Below are 16,686 nucleotides of genomic sequence, written 5' to 3'. Positions count from 1 at the left end.
ACACGAAAATGCCAAAATCACAACCCAACCATATGTGCCAACCCGTTTGACTAAGGCTGGAGGCCCCACTTTCGTCGTTAATGCAGGTTCAGTGGCAAACGGGTTTGTATGGCATACTATTCACAAGACACACTAAACCGCCAAAATCCCAACCCGACCATACGTGCCAACCCGTTTGACTAAGGCCGGGAGCCCCACTGTCGTCGTTAATGCAGGTTCAGTGGTAAACGGGTCTGTATGGCATCCTATTCACAAGACACACAAAAGTTCCAAAATCGCAATCCGACCATACGTTAAGATAAGGTTTTTATTTATTTATTTGGTTGGTCTGTGTTATGACCGCGAGTGCTTTGTTCCGTACAAATAACTATTTTGAGTTAAGTACCTTTACTAGACAAATTATGCGAATGCTTTGTTGAAGAGAAAAGTTTTAAGTCTAGATTTAAAATTATCGACTGTGTCTGATTCTCGGACATCGGTTGGTAAATCATCCCAGAGCTTAGGGGCTAAGTAGGAAAAGGATCTTCCACTTTTAGACACTTTTGATAGTCTAGGGATAATCAAGAGACCAGAATTTTGTGACCGTAGTGTGCGTGATGGATTGTATTCTGATAGTAATTCTCTGAGATATGAGGGTGCTAGGCCATTTAAGGCTTTGTAGGTGATTAGTGATATTTTAAATTGTATGCGATATTTAACTGGTAGCCAGTGTAAAGATGCCAGAGTTGGGCTTATGTGGTCATACTTTTTAGATCGAGTAAGAACCCTTGCAGAAGCGTTTTGAACCAGCTGAAGCTTGTTTACTTGATTTGCATGGCATCCCCTGAGTAGCGAGTTACAATAGTCTATTCTAGAGGTCATAAAAGCATGGATAAGTTTCTCTGCGTCAGATGTAGACAGTATATGGCGTATTTTCGAGATATTTCTAAGATGGAAGAATGCTGTGCGGCAGACGTTGGCGATATGACTATCGAAGGATAAGTTGCTGTCGAACATCACACCTAAGTTCCTAACCGTGGAAGATGGCACCACAGTGCAGCAATCTATGTGCAACTTGTAATCTGACATATTATGTTTGTAGCGATTCGGTTCAATAATAAGTATTTCTGTCTTATTGGAGTTGAGCTTAAGAAAGTTAAGTGCCATCCAGTCACTAACATCGCTAAGGCAGTCTGTTAGTTTAGAAAACGTGTGTGTTTCGCTGGGATGTGAGGAGATGTAAAGCTGGGTATCATCCGCATAGCAGTGAAAACTTATGTTTCCTGATAATGTCTCCTAGGGGTAACATGTATAACGAGAACAGGATAGGACCTAAAACCGATCCCTGCGGTACACCGTATTTAACTAGGGAGTGATATGACTCTTCCTTGTTTACATAAACAAAGTGATAGTGATTGGTTAGATATGACCTAAACCAGGCTAGCGCCTGACCACAGCCCCGTTGGAATTTTTTATAGCAGGAACCGGAGAGGATTATATCGATTTAAATAACACATTGCTGTTTTTGAGGGTGAAAATTACTAATCCTAACGGTACGGACATAGCCGCCGGAGCGCCTGTGGGGTTAGTGAATTATCCTATTGGAAGTTTGTTTGCCCAAACGGACGTGTCGCTCGGGGACAGATTAATTTTGCAGAGTTCCAGCACGCATCCTTATCGGTGCATCATAGAGTGTCTGTTAAACTATGGAACAGACGCTCTCGAAACAACGTTCTCCTCTGGCCTTTATTATAAAGATTCGCCAGGGCATATGGACGCAACAGATCCAGCTGCTGGAAATAGAGGCCTAACAAAGAGAGCCGCCTTTACAGAGTCCAGCAATATCGTGGAGCTATTAGGACCCATTCACAGCGATATATTCTTTCAAGAAAAATTGTTGCTTAACGGAGTGGATGTTAAAATACGTATGACTAGGGCCAAAGATGAGTTTTGTTTGAGGAGAAGCGATAATGTAAACTACAGAATAAACATTGTTTCAGCTGTTTGTTAAAAAAGTTTCAGTGTCACCAGCTGTGAGGCTGGGTCACGCTCAGGCGCTGTTATCAGCAACAGCAAAATACCCTATCGACAGAGTTTGTTTGAAAAACTTTTCCATACCTGCTGGTTCCCGTGTATGTAACCAAGAAAACTTATTTTTAGGAACCTTACCCAAATCTATAGTTCTGGCGATGGTTGATAATGACGCCTTTACAGGCGCTTATAATAAAAACCCATTTGCATTTAAAAACTACGATTTGGAATTCTTAGCGGTCTATACAGACGGCGTTCAGACACCTTCAAAGCCTTTCCAGACAGACTTTGGCAGTGGTTCTGCTGTAAGGGAATTTTACCAGCTAGCATTGGCTTCGGGAAAACATTTGAAAAATCAAGCTCTGTCTATCGATAGAGAGTCTTTTCTGCATGGATATACACTCTACGCTTTTAACCTCACACCAGATGAAGAATGCGGGCGTCATGTGTCACTAGTCAAATCCGGCAATATCAGATTAGAACTTCGTTTTAGGCAGCCGCTTCAAAATACGATAACGCTGATCGTGTATGCGATTTATGATTCAATTCTGGAAATATCTAATCGCCGGCAGGTTATGATTGATTACTATTAATCATGAACACCTTGCAACTAACGAGCCTGATGGATAAAATTGCATGTAACACACATTTTCTAGGAGTGGTGCCGTGTGACCATTTACCAGCTGATCCTTTAAGGACATTGCCGGCCATGGTCATAATCAACACCCACCCGTCCAGACTCCCCGGGGAACATTGGTTAGCTATTTACATAAACAAATATGAAGTGGGTTGTTTTTTGACAGTTTTGGCAACAGACCAGATCATTACCGTTTTCCCCAACAAATCAATGACTTTTTAAACCTCAATTCAGTAACGGTGCAATACTCTGCCAAGCAAGTCCAGGATTTTTCAGCAGATACCTGCGGTCAGCATTGTGTTTTTTTCCTGTATCATATGTGCATGAATCATGAATATGAAAATGTTTTAAAAAAGTATACAGATGATCTGATTAAAAATGATAATATGGTATCGTGTTTTGTGAAAAAGCTAAAACCCTCTGATTGTTATAAGAATGTGTTTAAATGTGTTCAGTGTGTGCAAACGGGTGACATGTTTGTGTAATGTTTTTGTTTAATCAATAAAAACACTATTAACCAAGATTCTTCAGAAAGATTTTTTATTTATTTATTAATACAATCATTCAACAACAACAACAACAATGCATAACATTAGAGATGTAAAAAATTAGAAATGTAACCATTTGTTATAATCTAGTTTGGGTGATTTAAACATGGGCTCATCCGACAGAATAACAGATGCTCGAGCCCGAGATCTGCGTTTTTTACTTTTTCCATAATGAGCCGACACACCAGGTGATGTGTCCGATTTAAAAGACTGAACAGCTTGTCTGACGGCATGGTTTGGTAGTATAGAATAAGGCAAATTTAGCAATGAGATCGCCTCTAAAAACCTACAGGTCTGTGTTCGTCTCTGATCTTATGCGATGCGGTAACACTTTTCACTAAATCAAACAAATGGGACCCGTGTATAGGTCTTCCCCTAAACATAAATTCCCCTGAACCTATCCATGAAGATACATCTTTAGCTTTAGACATTTTATCTAAAATGTACCTTATGTTTTTTAAACTTTTTTGCGGTGCATTGTTTAACACATCAGTCACAGCAGCGTCTGCAGCATCATCCTTAACATCCAAACTAGTTTGTTCCTTATCTGGGTGATGAGATGGGGGAAGGCTTAATGTTAAAGTATTGACTTCCCGATCTCTGTGTTTGGCGATTGTTAAAAATCTCTGTAAGGCGTTCGAGTACAGCTTTGCCTTTTCATAAACGTCCAAATCATTTCTGTGTAAAATATTTCGTATAGATTCATCCATATCGCTCTCGACGCTCTGTTGAATAGACTCACGAGTGGATTCGGTTTTTAGTTTATCCAGCTGGTACTGCGGGACTAGATACATCTTCTCCGCAAATTCCATGCTCTGGTTTTTATCTAGAGGCAATCAGGCTGGTAATAAAAGGAAAAGCGACGCTTAGGAGGGGTAGAAGGAAACCCCCCTGCTGATTTATCAAACGTCTCTTTCTTCCGACACTTATCTTCTTGTCAGCAACGATTTTTAGTTCACGTTTCTTCTTTTTCAATTTTTGGTACTGCATATGCTTTAGGGGTATATTTCTGTGTAATAAATTAAGAGCTAGTTCGCACAATGCCACAACGAGATCATCCGTAGCAGATTGTAGAATAACGCGTCTCTGTCCGGGTGTAGATTTTAATAGAAGTTTTAAAAGAGGGAGGTTTCTACAAAGTCTATCAGACATTTTCATCACTCTATGTTTTCTTTTCCGGACGTACACCACTGGATGCGGTGAAAGCAAATCTGTTCTGAGACGATACTGGTCCGGTGTTTTGGCTTTATAGTCAATCATAAGATAACCAAAAGGCTGACTGGTCGCGTCTTTGTAAGCATCCATAAAATATTTTGTTTCTCCAGGGTACATCTGTCTGGCTAGAACAGGGGTAGGCAAGTTCGGTCCTAGAGAGCCGCATTCCTGCATACTCTAGCCTAAGCACTGATAATCTAACCAGATGTCTAAATCCTAAAGACATTGATTAGCTTGTTCAGGTGTGTTTGATTAATGTTGGAACTAAACTCTGCAGGACTGCGGCTCTGTAGGACCGAACCTGCCCACACCCGGGCTAGAACCATGACCTGATTTGTGTCTCGGGTTTTTTTAAAAAGAATTAGATAATTTGTGTTCAAAGCTATAGTCCTGCTCGACTTTCCCTGGCAAAATAAATTCTGCACAATATAAATAACGCTCAAGTTTATGTGGTGTACATACTGAGTGAATGCCTTTTCCACTTCGATGTTTCCAGAAGCATCACGCATGACATCGTCTAGAATTAGCAGAGATGTTTTATTAACAGGAAACAAATGATCATCATTCAGAGTCTGTGGTATCCCTTCAATGAATTTAATTTTGTACATTCTTGATATTTCTTCATACATTTTTTGCCAACATTCATATATAATTACAATATTCTCAATCTTTTCAGAAATCAAATTTACAGCATTTTCCAACAACATCTTAAAAAAGATTGATTTCCCACTGTTGGATGGTCCTGCCACAATTAAAGAGAAGGGGTGCTGTAGCCTAAAGTCATGGCCTTTAGCATCCCGTACACCTTTATGCCCAAAAACGTTATCAAAATCCATACGGAAACGTCGTCAGCTTTTCTTTGTTTATTACTCGCTTGTTGTATACAAGTTTAAACTTCTTCACAACTGTTTTATTGTGGAGCGTGAGGTGTCTTTTATTCCTCACAATGCTGTCTGCAGAGGCTAGCACGTGTCTGTCAGGATCACCCTCATTAACATAATCACGGACAAGATCAACCAGCGTGTCTAATGTGATAATTTGGGAGTTTGTATAATTTTGCACAATGCCTTTGGCCTTTAGGACAGTGCCCCCTTTGCGGTGTGGTAGGCGTATGTTTTTGGACCGCACAACACAAACTTGACCGCAAAATCATCATCCCCAATTTCATCAGTCAAATTACCTAGATATGGCCCCACCGGAGGATCCCAGTCACCGTCTTTAGACGTGAAAATCACGCTGTCGGTATCGCTGTAAAGCACACGTTCATTCAGCCTGTCCATAAGGTCATACAATTCTAGAAGCGCATGGGCTGTAGTAAAGGCGCCGAGAAATATGTTTATGTTGCGCGTGCGCGCGCCTTTGCCGTCCAGATGGATCCATTGCACTAGAGCTACTTTGTCTGACACAAACGAAAAGTGTTTAATCTCGTATGCCATGCCAAAAATGTATCTCGTAAACTCTTACAGATCTGAAAGCAACACAGTGTTGGGCAGATTTTCTCTCATAGAAAACGACCCCACAAACTGTTTAGCAACAGCTTGTTGATAAATCGTCTCGCGGGGTTAAGGCTTATCTTATCAGGATTCAGTTGTATCCCCTCTTTCTCAAAGTAATCAGCAATGTATGCCTGTTTGTCCTGTTCAGTCATGACGTGTGTGGGGTACCCACTGGCCTCTTGCTTGTATTGTAAAAATGTTTTGACATATTCACAAAACAAGGTCTCTGAGGATTGGGGAAAATGCCACACTTCATCCACTTTTGTCACGACGTAACCCTTCTCGATAGCCTTTAACAGCTCGAGGCTGACCCAACACCCTGAAAGCATTCGCTTCTCATCTGTGTGATCGCAGGGGGTAGACTGATTCTGTTCCTCACAGCAGGTTGCGCAGAGAGGGAAATTCAGTTTGTTATTGGCTCTGTATGGGAGCACGGGGTGCAGCAGTTTTCTTGGGGGCAGAACTGAAGCTTTGATAAGCCCGTAATAATTTTCAAGGGGTTCAAAGTCCTTTAAAATTATCTGGGGATGCCCTATCGGGTAACACTTCTTGGCCTGACAGAAGGGGTAGAGACTTGTAAAATCAACATATCTGATTTTCTCACCTTCACCGGCTTTATGATAGAGTTTGTACGCGTTAGCGCAACCTCCAAATAGAGCGTCGCGGGGTTTCAGTCTCTCGGGGTGCGTGTAAGTGGCCATAAAGGCGATTACATCAGGATCAGACTGCTTAGCAGCGTTCCATTCACACTCCCACATCACCTCGACATTCAACCCATACACCTTCTCCAAAACATCCATTTTGGCCTCATGCTGTCTTCTGTGTACAGCGTGCGTCAATTTTGTCACAGGATGAGTGTCAAATTCATTAAACTTGCAAGAATGCGAGTGCCACATGCACCCTAAATATTCCAGAATAAACATTTGACCCCCCTTCTGGAACGCACTATCCACGTGGTAGGGACCGTACGACATCTCACCGCGATTTAACGCGTGCTGGACATTGACGCAGCGCGAATGACTGACATATTCAAGCCATTTGATGGAGGCGTTTGAATAGGCCTTGTTTTTGGTCAGGTAGGCGCCATTGTGCGTCAACGCTAGTGTGTCTCTCTGCAGATAATGGGTCTTGTACACGGCCATGCAGCACGCTGCCAGAGTTGTGTATCTGAAGGGGTCAAGTGCTGTGCATTGTATAAATTCATCACGATATTTAATGCACGCCTCTCTCAAGAGAACAACATCGTTCTTGCCGTAATGCGCCAGCTCTTTTTTAAAATCAAATACTTTACACTCTACGGTCTTGTACCATTCGTCAAACTGTTCCCTGTCCTTTTCTGACATGTGTCATATCCGTAATTTTTTTTGTCCGGATACGGGCCTATGTAGTTTTCATTCTCCACCCTGTTAAAGTGATGTGGAAAATAGCCCTTCTCTGCACAGGTCAGATTCATGGCAGATGCAGTCTTGGCTAGATGCATTGGGAGAAATGAGAAGCTGTCGAGAAATCTTTGCTTGAAACTTTCATCAAACATTAATATCAAACGACAGCCCTGCATCGTAATTTTAAGAGTGAGCCCCACCTTTGTGAAATATTCCAAAAGAATAAAATTGTCAAAGCCAGAAGCGTTGTGGGCTATCCATGTGTAATTGGTGTACCTAGGGTGTCTGAATCTTTGCACGAGCTGTGCGACGCAATCGGTGCCCTCTGCTATGAATTCTTCACCCGCAAAAGTGATGGCGCATACAAAATTTGCAACATGCTTACCACCCTCGTAACACGTCTCAAAATCATAGAAGATGTATTTCTCACTGGGTGTCTCAAGCCTTAAGGGCTGAATAAAACACTGATGAGCCCCATCAGGTGTCTACTCCATGCCACAATGCAAACACTTCTCCGGCGTGCATTTGTGCGGCTTTGGCTTGTCACCGCTAATGTAATAGCGTCGATTACATATTGGGCAGTATTTGGTCACGTCACTTTGGGCAAACTGTTGACTCAGTGGAGGCTTTTTATGCATTTCATAACAATATTCTGATTTGCAATACCTCAAACAATCACCACAGTGTATCGTCTTCGCTGGGTGCTTGTAGCAGTCGGGGGCATTGCATATGTCGCATGCGTATCTGCATCTGTGATCTCTTTTATTTAAAAAGTCGGAGTAGCAATAGTCGCAGACGTATTTACACCCAATAAAGGCCCTCAAACTTTTTATCAAGAAATAATGACTTAGTGCAGCCTTTGACACAATAGATCACACAATCTTACTCAATAGACTAGAAAACTATGTTGGCATCAGTGGTCAGGCGTTAGCCTGGTTCAGATCGTATCTAACCAATCAATATCACTTTGTTTATGTAAATGAGGAAGAGTCATATCACTCCCCCGTTAAATACGGCGTACCTCAGGGATCAGTTCTAGGCCCTATCCTATTCTCGTTATATATGTTACCTCTAGGAGACATTATCAGGAAACATAACATAAGTTTTCACTGCTATGCGGATGATACCCAGCTTTACATCTCGTCGCATCCTAGCGAAACCCACCAGTTTTCTAAGCTAACAGACTGCATTAGTGATATTAGGGACTGGATGGCACATAACTTTCTTATGCTAAACTCCAATAAGACAGAGATACTTATTATTGAACCGAATCGCTACAAACATAATATGTCAGATTACAAGTTGCCCATAGATGGCTGCACGGTGGTGCCATCTTCCACGGTTAAGAATTTAGGCGTAATGTTCGACAACAATCTATCTTTCGATAGTCATATCGCCAACGTCTGCCGCACAGCATTCTTCCATCTTAGAAATATCTCAAAAATACGCCATATGCTGTCTGCATCAGACACAGAAAAGCTTATCCATGCTTTTATGACCTCTAGAATAGACTATTGTAACTCGTTACTCGGGGGATGCCATGCAAATCAGGTAAACAAGCTACAGCTGGTTCAAAACGCAGCCGCAAGAGTGCTTACTCGATCTAAAAAGTATGACCACATCAGTCCAATTCTGGCATCTTTACATTGGCTACCAGTTAAATATCGCATACAATTTAAAATATTACTAATCACCTACAAAGCCTTAAATGGCCTAGCGCCCTCGTATATTAAAGAACTACTATCAGAATACAATCCATCACGTAAACTGCGCTCACAAAATTCTGGTCACTTAATTATCCCTAGAATATCAAAAGTGTCTAAAGGTGGTAGATCCTTTTCCTGCTTAGCCCCTAAGCTCTGGAATGATTTACCAAATAATGTTCGAGTATCAGACACAGTCGATCAATTTAAATCTAAACTTAAGACATTCTTCTTTAACAAAGCATTCACATAAAATGTCCAGTAAATGTACTTTTCCCGCAGTAGTTAGTTTGTCTAGAACAAAGCACTCACATACCTCATATGGGTAATATACTATTGCCGCAATAGTTAGCCTGTCTGGAACCGAGCTGACTTGAACCACTATAATGTTTGACACTTGCATTACATGCGAACGGCCCCTACGCTAATAGAAATTCTGTTTTTCTCTCCCTGTCTCGTCCTCCACCACGAGGACAATGAGACAAACAGACCCAGTTCCTGTTGCTGTGAAGATCATCACATCACTGATCCACTGGCTGTCCTTCAACGTGATGACCAGCCGATGCCCGACCAACGACCACCGGCTAAACCAGTTTAATTCGCTTACCCGCCTCCTATCCCTACTATATCTATATATATATATATATATATATATATATATATATATATATATATATATATATATTAATTCCTCCCAAGGGTTTTTGTCCTTCTAGGAGTATTTCCCATTGGGTTTTTTTCGTCCCAGGGAGAGTCAGCCAACTTTGGCTTAACTTAGCACTTTACTGTATACGTTACATTATTAATATGCTCGCTTGTACGGTTTAACCGCTATCTCTTCTTCTTATATTATCTATTGATTTTCTGTGTTCTCCTCTACATCTTCTCATGTAAAGCTGCTTTGCAACAATTATTAAATATAAATAAAATTGAATTGAATTGAACTATCGGACAGATAGAGAAATGCCGTCTTGTAGTGGGGCTTATCTTTGGTCATGTATTTTTCCAAACCACCAGTGCTTGATCTGTGAAAAACTACAATTTTGATGTTTGGGCTATGGGCACTAATTCTGGGTCTGTTTTTTGGGGATTCAAAAAGTGTGCCAGACAAAGTGCGAAGCATAGCTTGTCAGTCATATTTGTAGGGCAAAAAAGATTCATTCTATTTTTTTTATAACCTCGTTGTGTGCTAGATCGCGGAATTTTCTGCGAGCGCCGCCACCACCATTTTTGCTTCTGACAATAGACACATTTAACATCAGATTGTCATCAACGCGCACGTCTGTGTTGCTTTGCATGATTTTTTCAATCTGATCTGTGAACGCTGAGACGCTATAATCGTTGGCGGGGGTAAGCAGACCATTTACATCGGACGTTAATGTTTCACCCCTTAATAATACGTGTATAATTCCCCCTTGGCCCGCAAAAATTCTAGGTAGAGAGACTATTTCATTGAGAACACCATCCAAAAACACAACGTACGAGGCCACATCTGTAGAAGCTATTGACCTCAGATTTATATTCCTGCGTATTTCCAGACTGTTAAATCTTGTACGAGGAACGATGGTGTAGCCATTAAATTCACCCCCGTCTCTCACAAGTCTCTCAACATCGTTGGGCGTTAGACCCATATCAGCCATTTCAGAATTATGATGGGGGTCGTCCGACCCTTCACCAACCTGTTGAACATCTACATTCTCACCTGCCCTATCGAGAGCCTGATGGTCGTTTAAATAACCCTCTGGAACCTCTGGTTCATTTTAATTATTGATGAAACCGTATATGAAGTTCCAGGTTCAATCTGCTGATTTATAAAGTCAGCTTCTGGAATCTCAAAAACCTGATGCATGTTTAAAACATCAGGATCTAAGGCCATACTCGGCTCTGGCGGGGCATGTGAAAGGGAACGCACCGTATTTATTAAATCAGCGTAACCGTCTGTAATAGCGTGATCTCTATTCATAGCCCCGACAGTTTCTGTTAGCATTTGCATACCCAATATGATATCAGATTGATCGGCCGCGGATTCATCGCGCCTTATAATTTTATTCGCCTGGTCAGAACCAGAGTCGGAATAACGTTTTTGGGCCATATTACTTGTTTTTTATCACAATATTCAGAATCACAGTGTAAACCAAAATTTTCAAATAATCAAACAATGTAAACACAATAAAACTAAACCAAAAATATAACGAGTATAAAAACAAAGATATCAAAACAAACAAAATATTTAAAACATCGAAAAAACTCTACAAATGAATATAAAACGGATTATATAAACGATGAAAACATATAAACCAACAGGTATTTAGAACATAAGTTTAAAACAACAGCAAAACAATTTATAACGCGCCACTTACCCCAGTGATTTTAAAAAAGCGACAAGCTCTGTGTACAGTTCAAACATGGATCTTCAGTATCCGAAATGTGTAAAATACAAGCTGACACAAAATGTTTAAAATGTCCCCAGACAAGTCCAAAAGTCTCTGATTTTTCTCTTTTTTAAAGACACGTCCAAAGCGTTGTGGTCTGTATCCTAAACTGTAAACAGATAAAACATGTTATTAGAAAAATATCTAGATAAATCATATTTGTTTAAAACTTTTTACAGTATAAACGTACCGTGGAGATCCGTTATAGATCTTACAATAGCACGCATCGATCGCTTTGCCACCGATATCCAAACTGTTAACAGATAACAACTGATGTTAGAAAATATTAAAATAAAACATCTTGTTTAAAACTATTGTAACAGGATTAAATAAACACACACCGGACGGCATGAGGCAGTCGGCATCTCTTTGTCCTACGCAGCGGGAGGTTCCAAGGTACCGGCCTGTTTGATCAGTCTTTTTTGTTCAGACCGCTCTTGTCGGCGTTTTACCAGATACTAAATAACAGTTTAGGCAATTCTGCTGCAACACCAGAGATCGAATTTTTAGTTTTTAAATAATCAGACAAAATGTTGGAACGAAAACAGTAAAACACATATACGTACCAACAGGTTTGAGTATACCAGCTCTTCTCCAACCAAACTGATTCCTGACGATCTCTTGTCGCTCCCCAATAAAGTTTGTGTCATAAACATTCTCCCACACACACACACACACACACACACACACACACACACACACACACACACACACACACACACACACACACACACACACACACACACACGCTGTGAGACGCGCAGTCAGTGGGGGCGAGAAGGGAGGGGTGAAAGGGGGACAGAGAGGAGCGCTCGTGACACCTGACACTCCAGAACCTGGACAGTCTAAAACAATAAAAAAAATTTGACAGCAATAAACATGACAACATTTGCTTGACAAAAAACACACACACAGAGGAAAAACAATGCGTTGATTGACACGTCATAAAACACGCACAGTTCGGATAGCCGCTGTCTAAAAGCACATGATATACGATTGTCAATACTAGACAGCTTGTGCAGCTTTTGATTGATAGTCCCCCCCCCTGTCAAAGAGAAAATCAATCATATTTTGACATATGCAGGGTCGCTAATACTACTGCCGTCTGAGGAGCATACACGCACACTTTGGAAAAAGATAAAACAATGGAAGTGATAGAAGAGATTTAAAGTGCGTGCACAAGATCAGGGCAAGAGCGGAGAGAAAATCATAGCGCAGCGGAATACCTAAATGCACAAGTCACAGTTTTCAAATCCGAAATCAAATGAAACCCGCTAGCGGAGAGGTTTGCGCATCATTTTATTGTTGGATACTTTGTGCAACAATAATGCTAAACATTTCACATTTGTCAGTAAAAGTCTTAAATCACTTTTAACAGAAACCATGATCAAACTTATACAATCTGCATAAACAAGTTGACAGTAAAATTCATTTACATGTCTTGACAGAATTTACAGCTGTTTTTAATAAATATTTTTTAAGTGTTTGTCTAGTGTTTTTGCGTTAATCTTTTCAGTTAATCATATGCACCACTTTTATAATATTTATTAAATCAAAGTCAATCTGCATGTAATCTAGCTAAATTGAGTAAAATTACTAAAATTAAAGTCATTTTAGGATGCCAAAGTCAAGTTTAATCATATAAAATGTATTTTACCAGCAACAAAAGTTTGGCCAGTGAAAATGCTGAGTGGCTAGTAACTTTGGAAAACAACTAGCCACTTTGGCTGGTTGGCAAAAAAGTTAATGTCAAGCCCTGCACACAAGCATGCATGCAAGGACACACACAAGCATGCATGCACGCACACACACACAACATGCATGCACGCACACACACAACATGCATGCAAAGGTCTGATAATGAATGCAAAATTGCCTAGCTTGTCAGTGAACTGTGGCTTTGTATAGTAAATGCCGCTCTATCTGAAAGAAGGTGATGGCTATTTACCACTAATCATGAGCATACGACTTAGCGTGCAGCCGTGCACGCACACAAAATGTTATATATAAACGTTAAATGCGCACAAGAAAAAACTGTTTTAAACATTTTCTCATTTTGTTTTACCTTTATTCACTCTGGCACCTGTATTACGCACCTGCAAGTACAGAAATTCATTGAGTAGAGCCTTCTGTACCGTAATACACCTAAAACACGGATTGCCTGAAAAACTCGTCATTGGTAATCCAAAATGCAGGCAAGGGGTCAAAACCATTAACACATAAACACAAGAACCATGAACCAATGACAAAACGCTCGGTATGCAGTGTTACACTAACTATACTTAGAAATGAGTGAGAGTGAATGAACAGGCTTTATACAAACAAACAGGAAATGAATGGTGAAGTGAGACATGGCAGGATTTCAAAATAAAAGACCAGAGACATTTCAGGTTTCAAGTTTATTGTCATTGCAAGAAAACAGTGTATTAAAACAACGAAATTCAAAGTGCCACTCTAGATCACAACGCTTCTTTAAAAATAAGAATACTAAAAAGTAGTTAATAAATATAGATAAATTAATTTGTGACAATCACCCCTCCCAGACAATACATACTCATACTCACACCCTTGTTAGTCTGGTGGTTCGTACTGTCAATGACCTGTAGCATCTACCAGAGGGAAGCAGATTAAACAGATGATGAGGAGGGTGAGCAATGTCCTTGAGTATGGATCTGGTTCTGTTGATCCAGCGGGAGTTGGCAAGCTTCACCAGGGAGGGCAGATGTAAGCATATGATTTTTTGGGCTGTGTCTATGATCCTCTGCAATTTTATGATTAAATTAGAGGGGTGGGAGGGGGAGTAAACAGATGTATAAAGTGTATACAAGAGTGGCTCAACAAACATCCTTGGGGGGAGCCAGTACTGAGTGTGAGGGGAGAGGAGAGATGGTGACCAAGTCTTACTTGTTGTGATCTGTTGGAGAGGAAATCTTTGATCCAAGCACAGGTGGAGGGTGGAAAGTTTAAGCTCAAATTTTTTTTCATCAAAATGTTTGGGATTATTGTGTTAAAAGCTGAGCTAAAAACTATAAAGGGCAATCTTACATAGCTACCTGGTTGGTTGAGGTGGCTCAGCGTAGAGTGGAGGGTGATGGCAATGGCATCCTCAATTGAGCAGTTTGTCTGTAGGCAAACTGGTGAGGGTCAAATTATGGTGGGAAGCAGGCCTTGATGTGCTGGGTGACCTGCCTTTCCAAGCATTTCATTTCCAGTGATATAAGTGCGATGGGCCTAAAGTCATTTGGGCTTTTGCAGGCTGTTGTTTTTGGGACTGGAAAAATGATGGCAGCTGCACTTCACTTGTCATCACTTCCCCACCGCACTTCAGGACCTTGAGGCAGAGGCAGGATATGGACCGGTAACAGAGGCGGACCCAGACCATGGGACACATACGATCCAGGGTCGTGAGGCTCTGATGGTCCTGGGTCATGAGGCAAGGACGGTCCTGGGTTGTGAGGCAGACGTGGACCTGGGTCGTGAGGCAGACGTGGACCTGGATCGTGTGGCAGACGTGGACCTGGATCGCGAGGCAGACATGGACCTGGATTGTGAGGCAGATGTGGACCTAGATTGCTGCATGCGTCCAGGTACTACCCCCTCAAAATACTTGGGGAGCATCTGCCGACATGGGAACAGGTACAGCAGACATAGGACACCAGGGTGGCGCTGGTGGTTCTCTGGACTTGGAGGCAGAAATATCAGAAAGAAAGGCTGGCAGGTGTTCGTGTTCATCTTGAGCCAGGCAGAGAGTTCATAGAGTTCATAATTGGCTATCTTGGAATAGACAGAGAGTTCAGAGTTGGCAATCTTGGATAGGGCAAAGAGTTCAGAGTTAGCCATCTTAGATAGGGCAAACAGTCTATAGGAGTCATACACAGCCATTTTGGCAAGTGCAGAGAGTCTATGGAGCTTAGGAATGACCATCTTAGCTGACCTACAGGACATAGGGAACTCAGGAGTAACCATCTCGACATCTACAGGAAACTCAGGGAACTTAGAAACAGGCCTTATGGTCATGACAGGAAATTCAGGAAACTTAGGATCAGCAGATGTGGTTGGGACAATAAGCTCAAGTGACTCAGATTCAGACTTTCCAACCAAAACAGGAAGTGCAGGCAACTCAGGTGAACCAGGCGACTCAGGTGAACCAGGCGACTCGGGTGAACCAGGTGAACCAGGCGACTCGGGTGAACCAGGTGACTCGGGTGAACCAGGTGACTCGGGTGAACCAGGCGACTCGGGTGAACCAGGTAAGCCAGACGACTAGGGTTAACTAGGCGATTCAGGTAAGCCAGGCGATTCAGGTAAGCCAGGCGATTCAGGTGACTCAGACGACTCGGGTGACTCAGACGATTCACTTTTGACAGAATGTGCAGGAGGCTCAGGTTCGGACCTTCTAGTTGTGGTAGCAAGTGCAGGAGACAGGTTTGAACCTTTTAGCCGTGATAGGAGGTGTATCAGATGATTCAGATTCATGGGCCTGAGAATCTTCACATGAAACAGAAGAGCAGAAAACAGACCACACACACCACAGGGCCATGGCAAATATAGGAAGCCATATTAAAAGCCATCTTGGACACAGATACAGGTAAGGTGGCTGCTATCTTGGTAAGAGAGACAGGCATAGTGGCGGCGGCCATCTTTAGAACAGAGACAGGCATGGTGGCTGCCATCTTAGATACAGGCATGGTTAGCTCTGGCTTAGGCAAAACAGGCATAGCTTTAGGTGGCTGTGATAAAACAGGCATGGCTTTAGTTGGTACAGTTTCTGACTTGACACGCTTAGCATCAAGCGGTATAGCAGCATTAAACACGGCACCCACGAAATCTCCCAACAAACAATCACAGTCTAGGGGTACCTGTTTACGCAAAGTAGCATTGAGTCCTAGCCAGTACCATGTCCTTACACATTCCTCAAGGCTATCTGCCTTGGATGCTAAACTCCAAAACTTGAGAGTATAATCCAATACAGAGCTCTCACCTTGGCATAGCAAATGCAGAGCTGTGGATTCCATGTTCCGGGTGGAATTTACAACACTCCACTGGATTCTGGTAAGGCTAAGTATTTGTACCGACAGTGCTGCTTATACAAAGCGAGTGAGAGGGAGAGACGAATTCAGATGCAGAGAAGTTTATTAAAATATCCTAGAAAGGCAGGCAAACAAATCCAAAAGGTAATCCACAAACGTAATCCAAAATGTGGGCAAGGGATCAAAACCATAAGCATGAACACATAAACACAAGAACCATGAACCAATGACAG

The 16,686-nt window shown here is 41.7% G+C and overlaps 1 protein-coding gene and 1 long non-coding RNA gene across 4 annotated transcripts in view; one reads left to right on the top strand and one right to left on the bottom strand.

Moving 5' to 3' along the window:
* Positions 1-16,686, top strand: part of kcnk5a (potassium channel, subfamily K, member 5a) — a 208,898-nt gene that overhangs the window by 182,165 nt on the left and 10,047 nt on the right. The gene's annotated exons all lie outside the window — the stretch shown is intronic.
* On the bottom strand, positions 11,072-11,886 carry LOC141365180 (uncharacterized). Its single transcript, XR_012370358.1, has 2 exons — positions 11,614-11,886; positions 11,072-11,532 (listed from the first exon to the last, which is right to left on the bottom strand). It is a non-coding gene; the product is annotated as an uncharacterized lncRNA (long non-coding RNA).

This window comes from Misgurnus anguillicaudatus, chromosome 7 (genome assembly GCF_027580225.2).
Source record: "Misgurnus anguillicaudatus chromosome 7, ASM2758022v2, whole genome shotgun sequence".
NCBI classification, from domain to species: domain Eukaryota; kingdom Metazoa; phylum Chordata; class Actinopteri; order Cypriniformes; family Cobitidae; genus Misgurnus; species Misgurnus anguillicaudatus.
Note: the sequence above shows the minus strand (reverse complement) of the source record. Positions and strands in the feature narration are given on the sequence as shown.